The following is a 17339-nucleotide window of genomic DNA, read 5'->3' as shown; positions in this document are numbered from 1 at the left end:
CCCGCGGGTCACGGTCCAGCGTCGGGGCTCACAGTCTCCTTCCTCCGGGCAGGCTCCGCTCCCTGCGGGTCTGCTCAGTGGCCCAGGCCTCCTCGCCCAGTGGCCTGATCTCAGCCTTTATTTCCCAGGTGTCTGAGTTCTAGTCTGACTGAAAGAAAGTGAAACTGTCAGTGGCTCCGTCGTGTCCGGCTCTGCAGCCCCACGGATGGCAGCCTGCCAGGCCCCTCTGCCCACGGGGTTTCCCAGACAAGAGTCCTGCAGTGGGTTGCCATTCCAGGGTGGCTGAAGTCTTCTCTAACGTTTGCCCCTGGCTGTGGTGGCCCTCGGAGGCGCTCCAGAGAGTCTGCTGGTCCTCACTGTGAAGCAGTGACCTTAACTTTCTGAAAGTAAAGAACTCAGTGATGACTAGGTGGGAGTCTGAACTTCTAGTCCAGTGAGACCATGTGTTCCCTGCTGGAGGAGTTCACAAACCTCCAAATCCACGATGACTCCAAGTCACAGTGGGGCAAATAAAAGCTTTTATAGGGACTTCCCTCATGGTTCAGTGGTTAAGACTCCTTGCGCCCGATGCAGGGGGCCTGGGTTTGATCCCTGCTCAGGGAACTAGATCCTACATGCCACAGCTAAGACCCAGTACAAACAAGTAAATTAAAAAAAAATTTTTTTAAGTTTTTATATAGCATTGGGTTTAATTTTTGCTTTTATTTTTGACACAATTTTTTTTTTTTAACATTTATGTTTATTTATTTGGCTGCGCTGGATCTTAGTGATCTTCATTTGTGGCATGCGGGACCTAGTTCTCTGACCTGGGATCAAACCTGGGCCCCCTGAGTCTGGGACATGGACTCTTAGCCACTGGACCACCAGGGAGGTCCCTGTGTAGCATCAGGTTTCATAATGAGAGGTACTGTCTTCATTTCCAGCCCTTGGTTTCCAGATCTGTGAGATCTGCTGTAGGAGAATCCCCACTACCAAGGAGCGCTCCTGCACGGAGAAGGAAAGCATCCTGCGAGGGGTGGCTCCAGCTGTCTCCCCGGCCTTCCCCTCTCTGCCTGGCAGCCTTCGGAGTGATGGCAGCACAGGTAGGTGGGTGAGTCCCATGGAGGTCAGCCACCTGCGTTTTTCTAGCAGTAACATTCTTTTCTTGGTCAGAAATCATGTTGTGTGGAATATCAGGAGAACAAATAATGCATTTGACGCATCCATAAATGGCATTGCTGGCAGAATAGGATCCAACCTTTCATATATTTATTTTATTTCAAGAAGAAATCTGTTCATATTGGTTCATTTTTGCTTAAGAGACTTTAACCTCTTGGTTAGATAGGTCAGTCTTGTTCTCTTAAAAATTATAGTTGATTTAGGCTTCTGATTTCTCAATTGAAACCTTTCCACCTTTATATAAAGTATTGAAACATTTAAGGGAACATAATGGTTACAGGAATATAGCAATAGTTGTAAGTTCAGTTCAGTCATCATCAGTTCAGTCACTCAGTCCTGTCCAGCTCTTTGCGACCCCATGGACAGCAGCATGTCAGGCCTCCCTGTCCATCACCAACTCCCAGAGTTTACTCACACTCATGTCCATTGAGTCGGTAGTGCCATCCAACCATCTCGTCCTCTGTCGTCCCCTTCTCCTCCTGCCTTCAATCTTTCCCAGCATCAGGGTCTTTTCCAATGAGTCCGGTCTTCACATCACATGGCCAAAGTATTGGAGTTTCAGCTTCAACATCAGTCCTTCCATGAATAGTCAGGACTGATATTCTTTAGGATGTCTGGTTGTAAGTTACATAAAAATAATAAAAATATATGGTTATATTTGGGCTTCCCTGGTGGCTCAGATGGTAAAGAATCTGCAGGTTCGATCCCTGGATTGGGATGATCCCCTGGAGAAGGAAATGGCAACCCAGTCCAATATTCTTGCCTGGAGAACTCCATGGACAGAGAGCCCTGGCAAGGTACAGTCCATAGGGTTGCAAAGAGTGAGACATGACTGAGTGACTAAAGCTTTTTGTTTTCCACTTTCATGGTTATGTTTATAAGATTCAGCATGGTTTATGAGATCTGCAAGAATAATACAAACACTTGGAAAGTTGTTTGTTAAGATAGACCCTGAATTACATTGAAAGGAAATCTAATGCAGAGGTATATATGTGTTGTTGAAAAGTTTGATGGCATTTTATCTGAATCTATAAAATCTTCCTTAAAAATGATTGTCAAGATTTGCTCTATATAAAGAATAAGAATAACTTTATATAATGAATAATGAATAAAAAGATCTGTAAATCGAACCCAAGAGAGAGACTGGCGATCTTCTGTAAAGGGCCCATGGGAAGTACCTGAGGCTTTGTGAGGCTTAGGTACTCCCACCTCCGCCATTGTAGCACAAAAGCAACCACAGACTTGTGTAAAGGAACAGATGTGGCTGTGTTCCAATAAAACTTTATTTAAAAAAAAATAAGCAGCCTTCCAGAGTGGCCCATGGGCTATAGTTTGTCAACCTCTGATTTAAAAGGTTGAAGTTTTTTTAATTTGTAAGTTAATAGCTTGCTGTATAATTTCAGAGCTAGAAGGAATCTCAGAAATCATTGACTTCAATCCTGTAACTGTTTGCCAGTGAGGTTAAGGAGGATTTGATGGGCCAAGTGACTTGTTCAAGAGCACATTTATAACTTAATTCCGTTATAAACTAAAGCACAAAACCAGTAATGATGGAGTCTCTGTATTTGTAGAATCTATTTGGTGTGTGTGTGTGCTCCAAACCCGCCACGATAATGCGTAACGTGGAGGAGCAGATGAGTGTTTCACAGCTAGGAATGCATACTGTAGTCTTTTCAACATTTATCATGCTGAACCACTTGGAGTTATGTGTGTAGGAAAAATGATCACTCATTCCTTTGGGTTCCTTATTTTTCTCATTTGTACTGTAATTCCTCTGTCAGTATCCTAGGATTTATCAATAGAAGAAAGTAGTAAACAAATCAACTCTAACATCCCTTTTTCAGTGTTTGTCCAGAGAGGCTTTGCCTATTTCGTTTATGACTTTATTTCTTCTAATCAGCTCCCTGTAAGAAATACCACTCAGGAAGATTGTCTAAGGTATATGTTTTCATGCTGGCATTGAAAAGCATTAATAGAAGTTAAATGTGGAAATCTCAGCATGCTGAGATCAGTTTACAACTGTAAAATATAATTTCCTTCCAAGCCTTTTCAAATCTGGAACATTGAGAATGGCTTGTTAAGCTCAAATATTTATGTCATTTTGATAGTATCAAAAAAAGGAACTTATTTTCATTCTTTATCTCAGTCTTGTTACAGAGTTCACAACACAATCCACTAAAACTAGGTTTTCCTCAGTTTGGGGGATGGAGGTCTCACACAGACGTGTGGGGGTCTCACACTTGTATGATGACCATGGATTTGTTGGGCAGATCCTCTCTTTCTCACCAAGTCACCGTCTAGCACTCTCTCTGTGTGGGCTTCCCCAGTAGCTCGGTGGTAAAGAATCTGCCTGTAATGCAGAAGACACGTGCGGGAAACGCGGTGTGGATCCCTGGGTCCAGAAGGTCCCCTGGAGGAGGAAATGGCAACCCACTCCAGTATCCTCGCCTGGGAAATGCCATACACAGAGGAGCCTGGTGGACTACATACAGTCCATGGGCTCGCAAGAGAGTCAGACCCGACTTAGTGACTAAACAGCATCTATGGTCTGTTATAAAATTTGGCATTATACTCATATATTTTGTGCAAGCTGCTTTTGTCACTTCCTTAGGATGTTTTCTCTGATGATGAAATGTTCTTTTCAGCCTGATATTTAATGGCCACATGGTATTCCATCAACCACACGGACCATCATTAATTTACCCACTCTATTGTTGGACATTTGTGTTTCCAATTTTTCACTATTATAAACAATGTTGTGATGAATACCCATGGACATAAATCTTTATAACCATTTCTGATCATTGGTGTAAAGATAAATGCCTAGATGTGAAATTGCTGGTCCACGGAATGTATTTATAGAACTCTTTATATGTAATAGTCATGAATGTGCATTCTGTTGGACTCCATATGCTGGAGACTGTGCTATAGACAGGGCTTCCCAGGTGGCACTCGTGGTAAAGAACCCGCCTGCCACTGCAGGAGATGTAAGAGATGTGGCTTCGATCCCTGGGTCGGGAAGATCCCCTGGAGGAGGGCATGGCAACCCACTCCAGTATTCTTGCCTGGAGAATCCCACAGACAGAGGGGCCTGGCGGGCTACAGTCCACGGGGTCGCAGAGTCGGACACAACTGAAGCGACTGAGCGCAGGCACATGCTATAGACAAGTTCTCGTTTAATCCTCACAACACATTTGTGAGACAAGTACTGTTTTTAAAAATGAAACCAATGTGTCTTCAGTTCAGTTCAGTCGCTCAGTCGTGTCCGACTCTTTGCGACCCCATGGACTGCAGCACGCCAGGCCTCCCTGTCCATCACCAACTCCCGGAGTTTACCCAAACCCATGTCCATCGAGTCGGTGATGCCATCCAACCATCTCATCCTCTGTCGTCCCCTTCTCCTCCTGCCCCCAATCCTTCCCAGCATTAGGGTCTTTTCCAATGAGTCAACTCTTTGCATGAGGTGCCCAAAGTATTGGAGCTTCAGCTTCAACATCAGACCTTCCAGTGAATACCCAGGATTGATCTCCCTTAAGATGGATTGATTGGATCTCCTTGCAGTCCAAGGGACTCTCAAGAGTCTTCTCCAACACCATAGTTCAAAAGCATTAATTCTGCGGCGCTCAGCTTTCTTCACCATCCAACTCTCACATCCATACATGACCACTGGAAAAACCATAGCCTTGACTAGACGGACTTTCGTTGGCAAAGTAATGTCTCTGCTTTTTAATATGCTATCTAGGTTGGCCATAACCTTCCTTCCAAGGAGTAAGCGTCTTTTAATTTCATGGCTGCAATCACCATCAGCAGTGATTTTGGAGCCCAAAAAAATAAAGTCTGACACTGTTTCCACTCTTTCTCCATCTATTCCCCATGAAGTGATGGGACCAGATGCCATGATCTTAGTTTTCTGAACGTTGAGCTTTAAGCCAACTTTTTCACTCTCCTCTTTCACTTTCATCAAGAGGCTCTTTAGTATGTCTTACTTACGCACTGACTTGATTTTGACAGTGTTGGGTCTTTATCGCGGCTCACGGGCTTCTCTAGTTGTGGTGCGTGGGCTTAGTTGTCCTGCGGCCTGTGGGATCGTAGTTCCCTGGCCAGGGCTTGAACCCACATCCCCTGCCCTGGAAGGCAGATTCTTAACCAGTGTACCACCAGGGAAGACCCATAAGTACTACGAATACTCACATTTTTTTCCAGAGCAAACTGAGGCTTGTGCCCAGGAAATGGTTAAATTCACCACGGTGGTTGGTAGACCAAGTGTTTGGGTCCAAGCCTGTCTGATTTCAAGACCAGTATTCTTAATCACTACGCTATATGGCCCTTTTCATATTGCCCAACTATCTTCCAGAAAAGTTTATTACAATGTGGATTTCTACTGGCAGCGTGTGAGTGTGTCTGCTTCCCTGGACTGTTGAGGATTCTTTGATTACAAGGGAAATGGAACAAATGTCATGCTCGCTGGTCGTCTGTGGATTGTCTGTTCATGTCCTTTGCATAGAATATATGTCTGAAGACTTCCTTTTGAGATCGGGAGTCAGATGATCTTAATTCTAATCACAGTTCTGTCCCTGGTTGGCTTCCCAGGTGGCACTAGTGGTGAAGAACCCACCTGCCAATGCCGGAGACATAAGGGATATGGGTTCGATCCCTGGGTCAGGAAAATCCCCTGGAGGAGGGCATGGCAACCCAGTCCAGTATTTGTAGCTGGAAAATCCCATGAACAGAGGAGCCTGGCGGGCTACAGTCCATAGGGTGGGCTATGGTCTACAAGCCCACGTTTGTACTACAGCCCAAAGAGTTGGACACGACTGAATTGACTTAGCGCGCACACAGATACATCCCTAATTAGCTATGCAACGTCAGGGGGAAAAAATCACTGCAGAGTTCTGAGTCTCCGTTTCCTCTTGTGGAAAACTGGATGGTAAAATTAAATAATCTCACTGCCCATCTCTAAAATTTCGTGGTTCCGTCCATGAGTCCACCCATCAGCAGCCCTTGTCAGTGGGCAGCACGGGGGGAGACAAGCGGCCGCCGGTGCAGTATTTTTTTATTTACATGTTTAAGGAAGGGCCTTGAGGTCATCTCTCCCAGCCTCTGGCATGCAGGTGCCTGGAATCCCACCCTTAGCTCCTTGGGGTCTTCATCCTTCGTTCTGCGGGAGCTGCCCTTCCTGCCTGAAGCATTCTGGTCTTTGGCTTCAGTGACATTTCTTCTGAACCCTTGAATGTGTTCCCTCTGCCTGGGATGCTCTTAGTCCCTTTCTTTACTAGACTGAGTCTGAGCGTAGCTTCTGGAAAGGAGCCTGAATAAAGCGTGATGCGTGGGTTTGGAGTCAGTCAAGGCCAGGGTCTCCCACATACTTACTGTGTGACCTCGGATAAATTATGTATTCTTCCTAACCTCCACTTCCTCATCTGCATAATGGGATAATGAGAGTATCTACCTCTTGAGAGCATAGTGAGAAGGCAGTGAGATCGTGCACGCAGGACTTGGCCCACAATGCTTGATTTCTTTTTGAGCTTTCAAGCGCCTCGCGTGTACATCTATCTTAGCGTTTAACATACTGCATTCTGAATATTCATCGTTTCATCTCCATTCATTAGCACTGTGTCTGGCACACGTAGGCAACCAGCCACCATTTGTTGAGGGGATAAACGAATCGTGTTGTAAACATCTTGAGAAGACCCTTTTTTTTTGGTAGTGATTGTTTTGGTTTTTTATTGTTACGGTTTATTTCTTTGTTCTTTGTTTTCCTACAGCAATGCTTTCCAACCTGGCATGTCAGGAAACAGAATTAACTCCCTATAATAGATGTTTAGGGTTGGGGAGTAGGGATGGTCAACCCAGAGAGGCAGAGCAGTGCCAAACAGGGAAGTGAGACTGTGCAGAAGATGAACTTTCTATCTTGGTGCTTCCGCTGGGCAGTCTCTAAGAAGATGCCCCAAAGCTTCCTGATTTTCTCCCTAATTCTAGCAGAACCTTTGGCCCTGTGAGTTCATCATTGTGGACAGGCTCAAGTCCGTCTATATACAGATATCTAATGTTGCTTCGGAGAAGGCAATGGCACCCCACTCCAGTACTCTTGCATGGAAAATCCCATGGACGGAGGAGCCTGATAGGCTGCAATCCGTGGGGTCGCTAAGAGTCGGACACGACTAAGCGACTTCACTTTCACTTTTCCCTTTCATGCACTGGAGAAGGAAATGGCAACCCACTCCAGTGTTCTTGCCTGGAGAATCTCAGGGATGGCGGAGCCTGGTGGGCTGTGGTCTGTGGGGTCGCACAGAGTCGGACATGACTGAAGCGACTTAGCAGCAGCAGCAATGTTGCTTGTTTCTCCCTGAATATCTCAATACAAGCTCAAAGAACAAATGAGCAATAAAATATCTCAAATCAGATGCCATCACTAAAATTCCTTTAAAAACATATACATGTTTACAAAACACACTGCCTTAGAAGGTAGCCAGAGGCTGGAGACAGCAGAGAAAGAAAAGAGCAGAGTGTGTGGGAAGAGGGAGGTCGAAAGGCATGCTGAAAATTGAGATGTCTTCGGGGGCAGAAAAATCAATATGGGCTATGAATCTTTTAGTATTAGACTGATGGTGAAAAACATCACAATAGTTTTTTTTAAGTATTTAAAAATAATTATCCATGCACATTAGCTAGTGTTTCTTTAGAGAAAGAAAAAAAACCTCACAAGGACCGTATTTCAAAAATATTTTAAAATAGCAAAGTTGCCTCCTATGTGCACATTGATGTCTGGTCTTTCCCTAAAGTGCTACACAGGTTTATTGTTAGTTCTAAGAGCCTCAGACACAGGATTCTCATTAAGATCAATTCTGGGGCTCACTACCAGTGAATGCCTCATTACTTTAAAAAAAAAAATCTGTCTTCCCTCTATACCCCTCCATATTCCCTTCCCAAACCCAGCCATTCTTTCTCATGGCGTTAGAGAATTTGTTTTGTGGAGTTATGCCCTGCATATGTAATGCCCTTGACTTACACGTTGCCTTCCCATCTCTGTTGTTGTTCAGTCACTAAGTCGTGTCTGACTCTCTGCAACCCCGTGTCTGCAGCACACTAGGCTTCCCTATCCTTCATTATCTCCTCAGGCTTGCCCAAACTCAAGCCCATTGAGTCGGTGATGCCATCTAACCATCTCATCCTCTGTCGTCCCCTTCTCCTCACACCTTCAATCTTTCCCAGCATCAGGGTCTTTTCCAAGGAATCGGCCCTTTCCATCAGGTGGCCAAAGTATTGGAGCTTCAGTTTCAGCATCAGTCCTTCCAATGAATATTCAGGGATATTTTCCTTTAGGATGGACTGGTTTAATCTCCTTGCAGTCCACGGGACTCTCAAGAGTCTTCTCCAGCACTGCCATCCAAAAATATCAGTTCTCTGGTGCTCACTCTTCTTTATGGTCCAACCCTCACATCCATTCAGCACATCTAATTCAAGAAAATTACAGATACCGAGGGAACATTTCATGCAAAGATGGGCTCAATAAAGGACAGAAATGGTATGGACCTAAAAGAAGCTGAAGATATTAAGAAGAGGTGGCAAGAATACACAGAAGAATTGTACAAAAAAGATCTTCACAATCCAGATAATCATGGTATGATCACTCACCTAGAGCCAGACATCCTGAAATGTGAAGTCAAGTGGGCCTTAGGAAGCATCACTACGAACAAAGCTAGTGGAGGTGATGGAGTTCCAGTTGAGCTGTTGCAAATCCTAAAAGATGATGCTGTGAAAGTGCTGCACTCAACACGTCAGCAAATTTGGAAAACTCAGCAGTGGCCACAGGACTGGAAAAGGTTAGTTTTCATTCCAATCTCAAAGAAAGGCAATGCCAAAGAATGCTCAAACTATGGCACAATTGCACTCATCTCATCTCACACACTAGCAAAGTATTGACTATGCCAAAGCCTTTGACTGTGTGGATCACAAAAAACTGTGGAAAATTCTTCAAGACATGGGAATACCAGACCACCTGAGCTGCCTCTTGAGAAACTTGTATGCAGGTCAGGAAGCAACAGTTAGAACTGGACATGGAAAACAAACTGGTTCCAAATAGGAAAAGGAGTACGTCAAGGCTGTATATTGTCACCCTGCTTATTTAACTTATACCCAGAGTACATCATGAGAAACCCTGGGCTGGAGGAAGCACAAGCTGGAATCAAGATTGCCGGGAGAAATATCAATAACCTCAGATATGCAGATGACACCACCCTTATGGCAGAAAGTGAAGAAGAACTAAAGAGCCTCTTGATGAAAGTGAAAGAGAAGAGTGAAAAAGTTGGTTTAAAGCTCAACATTCAGAAAACTAAAATCATGGCATCTGGTCCCATCATTCATGACAAATAGATGGGGAAACAGTGGAAACAGTGGCTGACTTTATTTTTCTGGGCTCCAGAATCACTGAAGATGGTGACTGCAGCCATGAAATTAAAAGACACTTACTCCTTGGAAGGAAAGTTATGACCAACCTAGACACCATGTTAAAAAGCAGACATTACTTTGCCAACAAAAGTCCGTCTAGTCAAGGCTATGGTTTTTCCAGTGGTCATGTATGGATGTGAGAGTTGGACCATAAAGAAAGCTGAGCGCAGAAGAATTGATGCTTCTGAACTATGGTGTTGGAGAAGACTCTTGAGAGTCCCTTGGACTGCAAGGAGATCCAACCAGTCCATCTTAAAGGAGATCAATCCTGAGTGTACATTGGAAGGACTGATGTTGAAGCTGAAACTCCAATACTTTGGCCACCTGATGCGAAGAACTGACTCTGGCTTAAGAAATTGAAACTCATGGTGAGTCTAGGAATCACCCAGGTTTTAGAGAAAGATAATACAACCCAGGTCCCCTGAGAACAGCTCCTCTACTCTGCAATCTCTGTTAGACATGATTGCTCTGAGCTTCTGGAGCCCCTCCAGCCTCCATCAGGTCATCTCCCTGGTAGATCACAAAGTTCTCAGTGAGCGTCCTCCCTGACCCTGAGCCCTTCTACCTCTATCCCCAGACCAGTACCCACACGTGAGTGTGCTAAGTCACTTCCTTCTTGTCTGACTCTTTGCGACCCCATAGACTGTAGCCCGCCAGGCTCCTCTGTCCATGGGATTCTCCAGGCAAGAATACTGGAGTGGGTTGCCGTGCCCTCCTGCAGGGGAACTTCCCGACCCAGGGATTAAACCCGCGTCTCTTACGTCTTCTGCATTGGCAGGCGGGTTCTTTACCGCTAGCACCACCTGGGAAGCCCACCCACATGTGGTACCCCTCAACCAGTATTTGTTAAAGGAACGACTGAATGCATGAACCAATGAATAAATGAATATCCAAAGAAGGAAAGGAAAAAGGTGGCAGATAGTATGTAGGTTTCAGAAAGTAAGAAATAAGAGAGCCAATACCCAGTCAAACAATTAAAACATAGAGAAGTCCTCAAATGAAATCTATTTTTTCAGCCTCAGCTGACAGACCTGTTATACAGATTCTTGCTCAGAGTACATGTCAGTTCTCAGTAAATCAGAGTCGCAGGGAAATGCCCCAAACTGCAGTATAGTAGTGCTGAGAGCCACGTGCAAGCACGCAGTCTTAACACTTTGATTCAAATACAGCAAAAGCTCTGTTTTCCAGAAATTTACTGAAGAAAGAAAAGTTCTAGAAAAAGATCTATTTTTGTTATTTTTAAATGTAAACATTCAGATGAATACATTATCCCTCACGGAAGCAAATATTGCGTTGGCCAAAACGTTCGTTCCGGTTGTCCGGTAGGTTGTGCCACAAGACCCTGGTTGGTTTCTGGCCAGCCCAGTAGTCCCAACGACCCGCAGCAGTGGGGGCAGTTTGAATGGCAAGGGCGGAGGCTGCAGTGTTTGGTTCTATTATCAAATGTCTTCCTTCTCCAAAGTGTTTTCTGTATTGTCCCTTCTCCTAGAACCTAAAATACCCTTCATAAGAAAGCCAGTTTTTAGAAGGGTTGTCGTTACATTTCTAGGAACTATTCAATTCAACCAAAGTTCAATTACATTAACTTTTATTGGCTAATAGGAATAAGGCACTAAGATATTCATTGTAATACATGTCACCCTTGTACTGAGTAAAGGAGAACAATTAATCTTTGATAAAATAAGGTATATGAAAAAAAAAAGTACATGAAAAGCCCGGTCTATCCTTCACACCAGTACTGAAATTCTCCTAGAATACACAGCTGATCATGTGACAGCCCCAACTCAAATGCTCTGGATGACTCTGTCTGCTGCAGAATAAATATCAGTCCCTTAATGTGGAAGATGTTTATCTGCCTTATTCAAGCAAGAATGTCCCCTGCCCTGTCCTCACCTGACTCCAGCTCTCCCATTTAAGGAAGCAAATTCTCTAATAAAACGTTTTAACCACCACAAGAGCCTTGAGATCATACTAGTTGATTGGATATCCCTTCTTTTAAAATCTGAAAGTGTTCATAAAATCAAAGGACAATCCAAAGGGATTTCCTGTGGAATTTCTAAGTAAATACGATGGCTGATCTCTAAATGAAGTTACACGGATGCCCCTGGGGGTCCAGTGGTTAAGACTATGCCTTCCAGTGCAAGGGGGGTTTGTGTTCAGTCCCTGGTCAGGGAGCTGAGATTCTTCATGCCTTGTGACCAAAAAATCCAAAACATAAAACAGAAGCAATTTGTGACACATTCAATAAAGACTAAAAATAGTCCACATTGAAAGCAATTTTTAATAAATAAATAAATGAAATTGCTGAACAGCGTATTGACAAGCATCTGCTGAAACAATGCATGTCTGTTACTAAGGTGGCCCACGGGGTTCTCAGGTGCAGCAGCGGTGCTAACTGCCCCTCTCCCCAGCCAGCGTCTGGTCCATGTACGTGGCCATTGCTCTTTGCGTCTTGTTCTTGTCTGCTGTTCACTTCTTGAAACTCAGCTATGTCCCTATGAGGTTTGCCAACCCCTTGCTGAAATGTTCCGGTCCAGTGACTGTGTTCAGACTGTTTCATCTGCAGTTTCTCAGACCTCTGTTCTCAAAATTCAGGCTTTCTGCCTCAACTACAGAGGAGTCATCAACTACCATGACTATGTCGCTATAATCTGCCCCTATTTTTTTTAATTGTTCTTGACTCTGGACAGACCCCAGGAGGCACTGACCCAGCAGGTTCTACCCTACAGGATCCTGGACTGATGGATTTGACTGAGACTTTGCTGTTTGATCATTTTATAACCACTGCACATGGGCTACATGAACAGACCTTCAAAGCCCTGCGGTACTTGACTCCTGCTTTTCCATCTGAACCCGTTACCTCCCTCTTCATCCAACTGCCCTTGGGCATATCACGTGGTCATTTTGCTGTCACATTTATATCTATAATGATAGCCACTTATTGAGGGCTTATAAAGGCAACATGGGTAGATTTAGACTGTGGTTTAAGTGTTGGCTCTGTCACGTAAGAGATGGTGATGGACAGGGAAGCCTGGCGGTGCTGCAGTCTGTGGGGTCACAAAGAGTCGGACACAACTGAGGGACTAAACAACAACAAATCTAAGACCCTGGAGACTTGGGGCAAGTCTTTCTAAGCTTCTAGTTTCATCTTTTAGACATTGCATTTCCTCGCTGTGAAAAGAAATAACTACCACCTCATGGTATTGGGGAAGAAGGCAATGGCACCCCACTCCAGTACTCTTGCCTGGAAAATCCCACGGACAGGGGAGCCTGGTAGGCTGCAGTCTGTGGGGTCGCTAGGAGTTGGACATGACTGAGCAACTTCACTTTCACTTTTCACTTTCATGCACTGGAGAAGGAAATGGCAACCCACTCCAGTGTTCTTGCCTGGAGAATCCCAGGGATGGGGGAGCCTGCTGGGCTGCCGTCTCTGGGGTTGCACAGAGTCGGATACGACTGACGTGACTTAGCAGCAGCAGCATGATATTGGGATACATATACAGGTACGGGACTGAGAGTGTTGGTCCCTTGGTTGTGTCTGACTCTCTGTGACCCCATGGACTGTAGCCCACCAGACTCCTCTGTCCCTGGGATTCTCCAGGCAAGAAGACTGGAGTGGGTAGCCATTCCCTTCTTCAGGGGATCTTCCCGACTCAAGGATTGAACCAGGTCTCTCGCATTGCAGGCAGATTCTTTACCATCTGAGCCACCAGGGAAGCCCCTGGTGATACAGCTATAGCTATCTAGATACAGGTATGGTATAGGTATTGATATATAATTGCTCATCACTTCCCTTCATATTTAGGGTCTGCTTTTCCTGTTTCTTCCTTTTTCTGGAATGCTATTTGCCTCCATCCTCCACCTGTCAAAACCCTACTCATATTTCAAAGTTCAGCTAAAAGGCCTCCTTTTCTAAGAAGCCTTCTCAAATCTTTCAAGTCAATTTCCCATGGGTTTCCACAGTTCCTTATTATAGGCTTTGTAACCAGTGGTCATGTATGGATGTGAGAGTTGGACTATAAAGAAAGCTGAGCACCGAAGAATTGATGCTTTTGAACTGTGGTGTTGGAGAAGACTCTGGAGAGTCCCTTGGACTGCAAGGAGATCCAACCAATCCATCCTAAAGAAAATCAGTCCTGAATATTCATTGGAAGGACTGATGCTGCAGCTGAAACTGCAATATTTTGGCCACCTGATGTGAAGAACTGACTCATTTGAAAAGACTCTGATGCTGGGAAAGATTGAAGGTGGGAGGAGAAGGGGACGACAGAAGATGAGATGGTTGGATGGCATCACCGACGCAATAGACATGAGTTTGAATATGCTCTGGGAGTTGGTGATGGACAGAGAGGCCTGGTGTGCTGTAGTCCATGGGGTCACAAAGAGTCAGACACAACTTAGTGACTGAAGTGAACTGAACCCCTTTCTCCAGGGTATAATGACGGAGCCACAACAGTCACAGCCAGCTGTTTTCCCATCCTGTCCCTCCCAGAAATTTTAGGAACTTTTCCATCCAGCTTCCTTTGCCCAGCCATTTCTTGCCTCAAGGAAGTGTTTTGTAACCCCTCTGATGACCTTGACCCTAACTTCTATATACTTTCCCAATCCAATGCTTTTCCTTCAGAGCGCTTACTCAGTGAAGCAGTCATTATGCAAGTATGAGTTAATATTTGTTTGCCCCCAAGTAGACCGTCAGCCCTCTGGGGCAGGGGCCAGGGTCTGACTGGTCGGTCCTTGTGTCCCTGAGGTCTGGTCCAATGCTCAGCACATGGGTGATGCCCACTAAACACTCAGGTTGTAAAGGAGCACAGAGCCTATGGGTTGCCTGGGTTTTGTTCATCTGCAGTTAGCCTTGCCCTGTAGGGTCTCATTTCCTCCCTTCCTGTTCTGCTGCCTGTGATGGTATGAGAGCAAAGTTGTTGACGACTGGCAAAGCGAAGCCTTTCAAGGAGCTGTCTTCCGAGGCCACGAGGTTGCCACTGACGATCACAATGGCAGATGCACACTGTGCACTCACAGATCTTCTTTGGTCCAACTTCTGGCTGGACTGTCACAGTGGGTCAGTGCCATGTCCATATGGGCTCCAACAATAACTCCAGAGGGAGATAAAGTTGTTCCATGAGCAAGGACGCAGTGTAACCTTGGGCTGTAGATACCCCCCTGGGCATGGATGGTTATTGATGGAAGGATTCTGTCCACTCAGGCCTCACCCTGGAAGACTCAGGAATGTAACTGATGGCCCTGTTGCACTCAGCGTGTCTCATTAATCTGACCTGGTAGCGCTGAAGTTGCAGCCTTCTTATGCATCTCTCGCTCCCTCCTTGTTCAGTTGCCCAGCCGTGTCCGACTCTGTGACCACATGGACTGCCACATGCCAGGGCTCCCTGTCCCTCACTCTCCCCTCTTTGCGCACACTCATGTCTATTGAGTTGCTGAGGCCATCTGACCATCTGATCCTCTGCCACTCTTGTCTCCTTTTGCCTTCAGTCTTTCCCAGCATCAGGGTCTTTTCCAGTGAGTCTTCTCTTTGCATCAGGTGGCCAAAGTATTGGAGCTTCAGTTTCAGCATCAGTCCTTCCAATGAATATTTTGTTGTTGTTCAGTCGCTCAGTCATGTCTAACTCTTTGCGACCCCATGGACTGCAGCACGCCAGGCTTCCCTGTCCTTCACCATCTCCCAGAGCTTGCTCAAACTCATGTCCATCGAGTCGGTGATGCCATCCAGCCATCTCGTCCTCTGTCGTCCCCTTCTCCTCCTGCCTTCAATCTTTCCGAGCATCGGGATCTTTTACAGTGAGTCAGCTCTTCACATCAGGTGGCCAAAGCATTGGAGCTTCAGTTTCAGCATCAGTCCTTCCAATGAATATATTTGTTGCTTAATAAGTACTTGTTGTAAGGGTCCCTGTATCAGTGGATGAGTACTCATCAAGGGAGAAGGGGGTTGGGCAGAGACACCCCGCCCCCCGCAGTCGGTGTGAAGCCTACGAAGGGGACACGGGGAGGGCAGAGAGCGGCGGCGTGGCTAGAGGAGACGCCTGGTCGGCCTGACAGCTGTCATTTGTCTGGATGTTTCTCTCATTCCCCTTGTGCCCCGATGGAGGTGAAGGAAGCAGTAGGTCTCTGCCTTATGGGGCTTCCACCAAAATCGATACTTACTGTTTGCAAGTTATTTCCTTTCTACTTAGGTACCAATCTTACAGAGAAAAGAAAGAAAGAGAGAAATGGTCTCAGACATGTGTGGGTGGGTGGAGAGATTACCATGAAGAAGCCAGGTTTGTGGACCTGGCAAAGGTCACTCCATTTTTCCCAATATCAAGAAAGGAGGCTTTTAGTCTGCTAAGGAGCCACACATTTTTTTATGGAGGCTGAATATTTCAAAAATACATTTGTCTAGAGTGGTAGCTATTTTTTTAGTTTTCTGTTTGCATACGGAGTCATTCTATTCTAGCAGACAGAGTTTGCCACCATTATGCAATAAGTCTTTCACTTCTGCAGAAACACAGCGTCTATTTTTACAGCTCCCACTCTCTGGGTGGATGTTAAAAGTCCCAGAAGGCATGTGCAGACAGTCAGGATTTGTGTGTCCGCCTCGCTGCCGCTCAGGGCCTCCTATGGTGCTTCCTTCTTCCTGATTCTGCAGGTAGGTTATTTAGCTTCTGCTTGACCAGAGTTTCCCCATTAGAGCATGACTTTTGTCTCGTTAAGGTGGGCATTCTTTAGGGCTGAAGGCATGACAGTTTGGATTTCTATATAGTAGGGAAAAAAAAACCCTCTTCCATCCTTTCTTTTCTGTACATGTTGAAATGAAGTTTTTTTCCTACTGGCTGCAGCCTTTGCCCTCCATGAGATGCTGTCAATGACAGATTCAGAAGCCAAGCCTATCTCTGGAAAACATACCATAAAATATGTCTTTGACATCAAGTGTATTGGAATGACCATGTTGTGTTTCTTAAACCATCTTGAGAAAGGCCAAGAACGGAGACTCACATGATGAAATCTGAGTCCTGCATGGCCCCGGCCATCCTTCAGGTTTACTGAGGGTGCGCACGCCTTCATCTGCACCTTAGGGTTTCAAATCTGAAAGAGAGGGGCTGAATTTCAAGGTAGGTGATGATCTGACATAAACTCTCAAGCACAGGAGTGTTCTTTCTCATGTTGGGGCTGGAAGTAGGACACATTATTGGAAGCAGGACTGAAAATTTGAACCTGGCTTCTCACAAAATTCTGGAGAACCTTCTCAAACAGTGTCCTAATCTCATCCACCAGAGGAAGGCGGTTTAAGGGCATAGAGATTATGCTTCACACTCAGGTGTACCGCTCATGGTTTTAAATATTTGGCTATGCCACCCTCTCCTCCGAGGCCCCATGCTGGCAACTCATGATGCATTTCAGCAATGTTCTAATACTCCATGTGGAAGCTGCGTTACAAACTCCATCTCCTGAGGTGTGTACAACTAAGCACTATTTGTTCTTGCCTCTCTTTTTTGATTCTCCTGCTTCTGCAGTCCCTGACTCCGAACTTCATGATCAAGCTCAGTGATGTCCAGTCAAAACATAAGGTGTGCCATTAACTTAAAATTAAATGCAAATTTAAATTGAAAATGTGTCTGGTAGCCATGTTAAAACAGTAAAAAGAAACAGGTGAAATTTTAATAATATGTATAATATTTAATAGTCTATCCAAATGGGCTTCCCAGGTGGCCCAGTGGTTAAGAATCCGCCCACCAATGCAG

At 45.3% G+C, this 17339-nt stretch overlaps 1 protein-coding gene across 2 annotated transcripts in view; it reads left to right on the top strand.

Moving 5' to 3' along the window:
- The window catches only part of FOXN3 (forkhead box N3), a 538038-nt gene that overhangs the window by 4481 nt on the left and 516218 nt on the right, over positions 1-17339 (top strand). For both annotated transcript variants that reach the window (XM_081510806.1, XM_081510807.1), the window contains exon 5: positions 924-1082. The gene's annotated coding sequence lies outside the window, so the exon portion shown is untranslated. The remainder of the gene's footprint in view (positions 1-923; positions 1083-17339) is intronic.

The sequence above is a fragment of the Giraffa tippelskirchi genome, chromosome 7 (genome assembly GCF_054371585.1).
Source record: "Giraffa tippelskirchi isolate mGirTip1 chromosome 7, T2T-mGirTip1v1.2.pri, whole genome shotgun sequence".
Classification (NCBI taxonomy): Eukaryota; Metazoa; Chordata; class Mammalia; order Artiodactyla; family Giraffidae; genus Giraffa; species Giraffa tippelskirchi.
The sequence above is the reverse complement of the archived record's forward strand: the minus strand, read 5'-3'. Positions and strand labels throughout refer to the sequence as shown.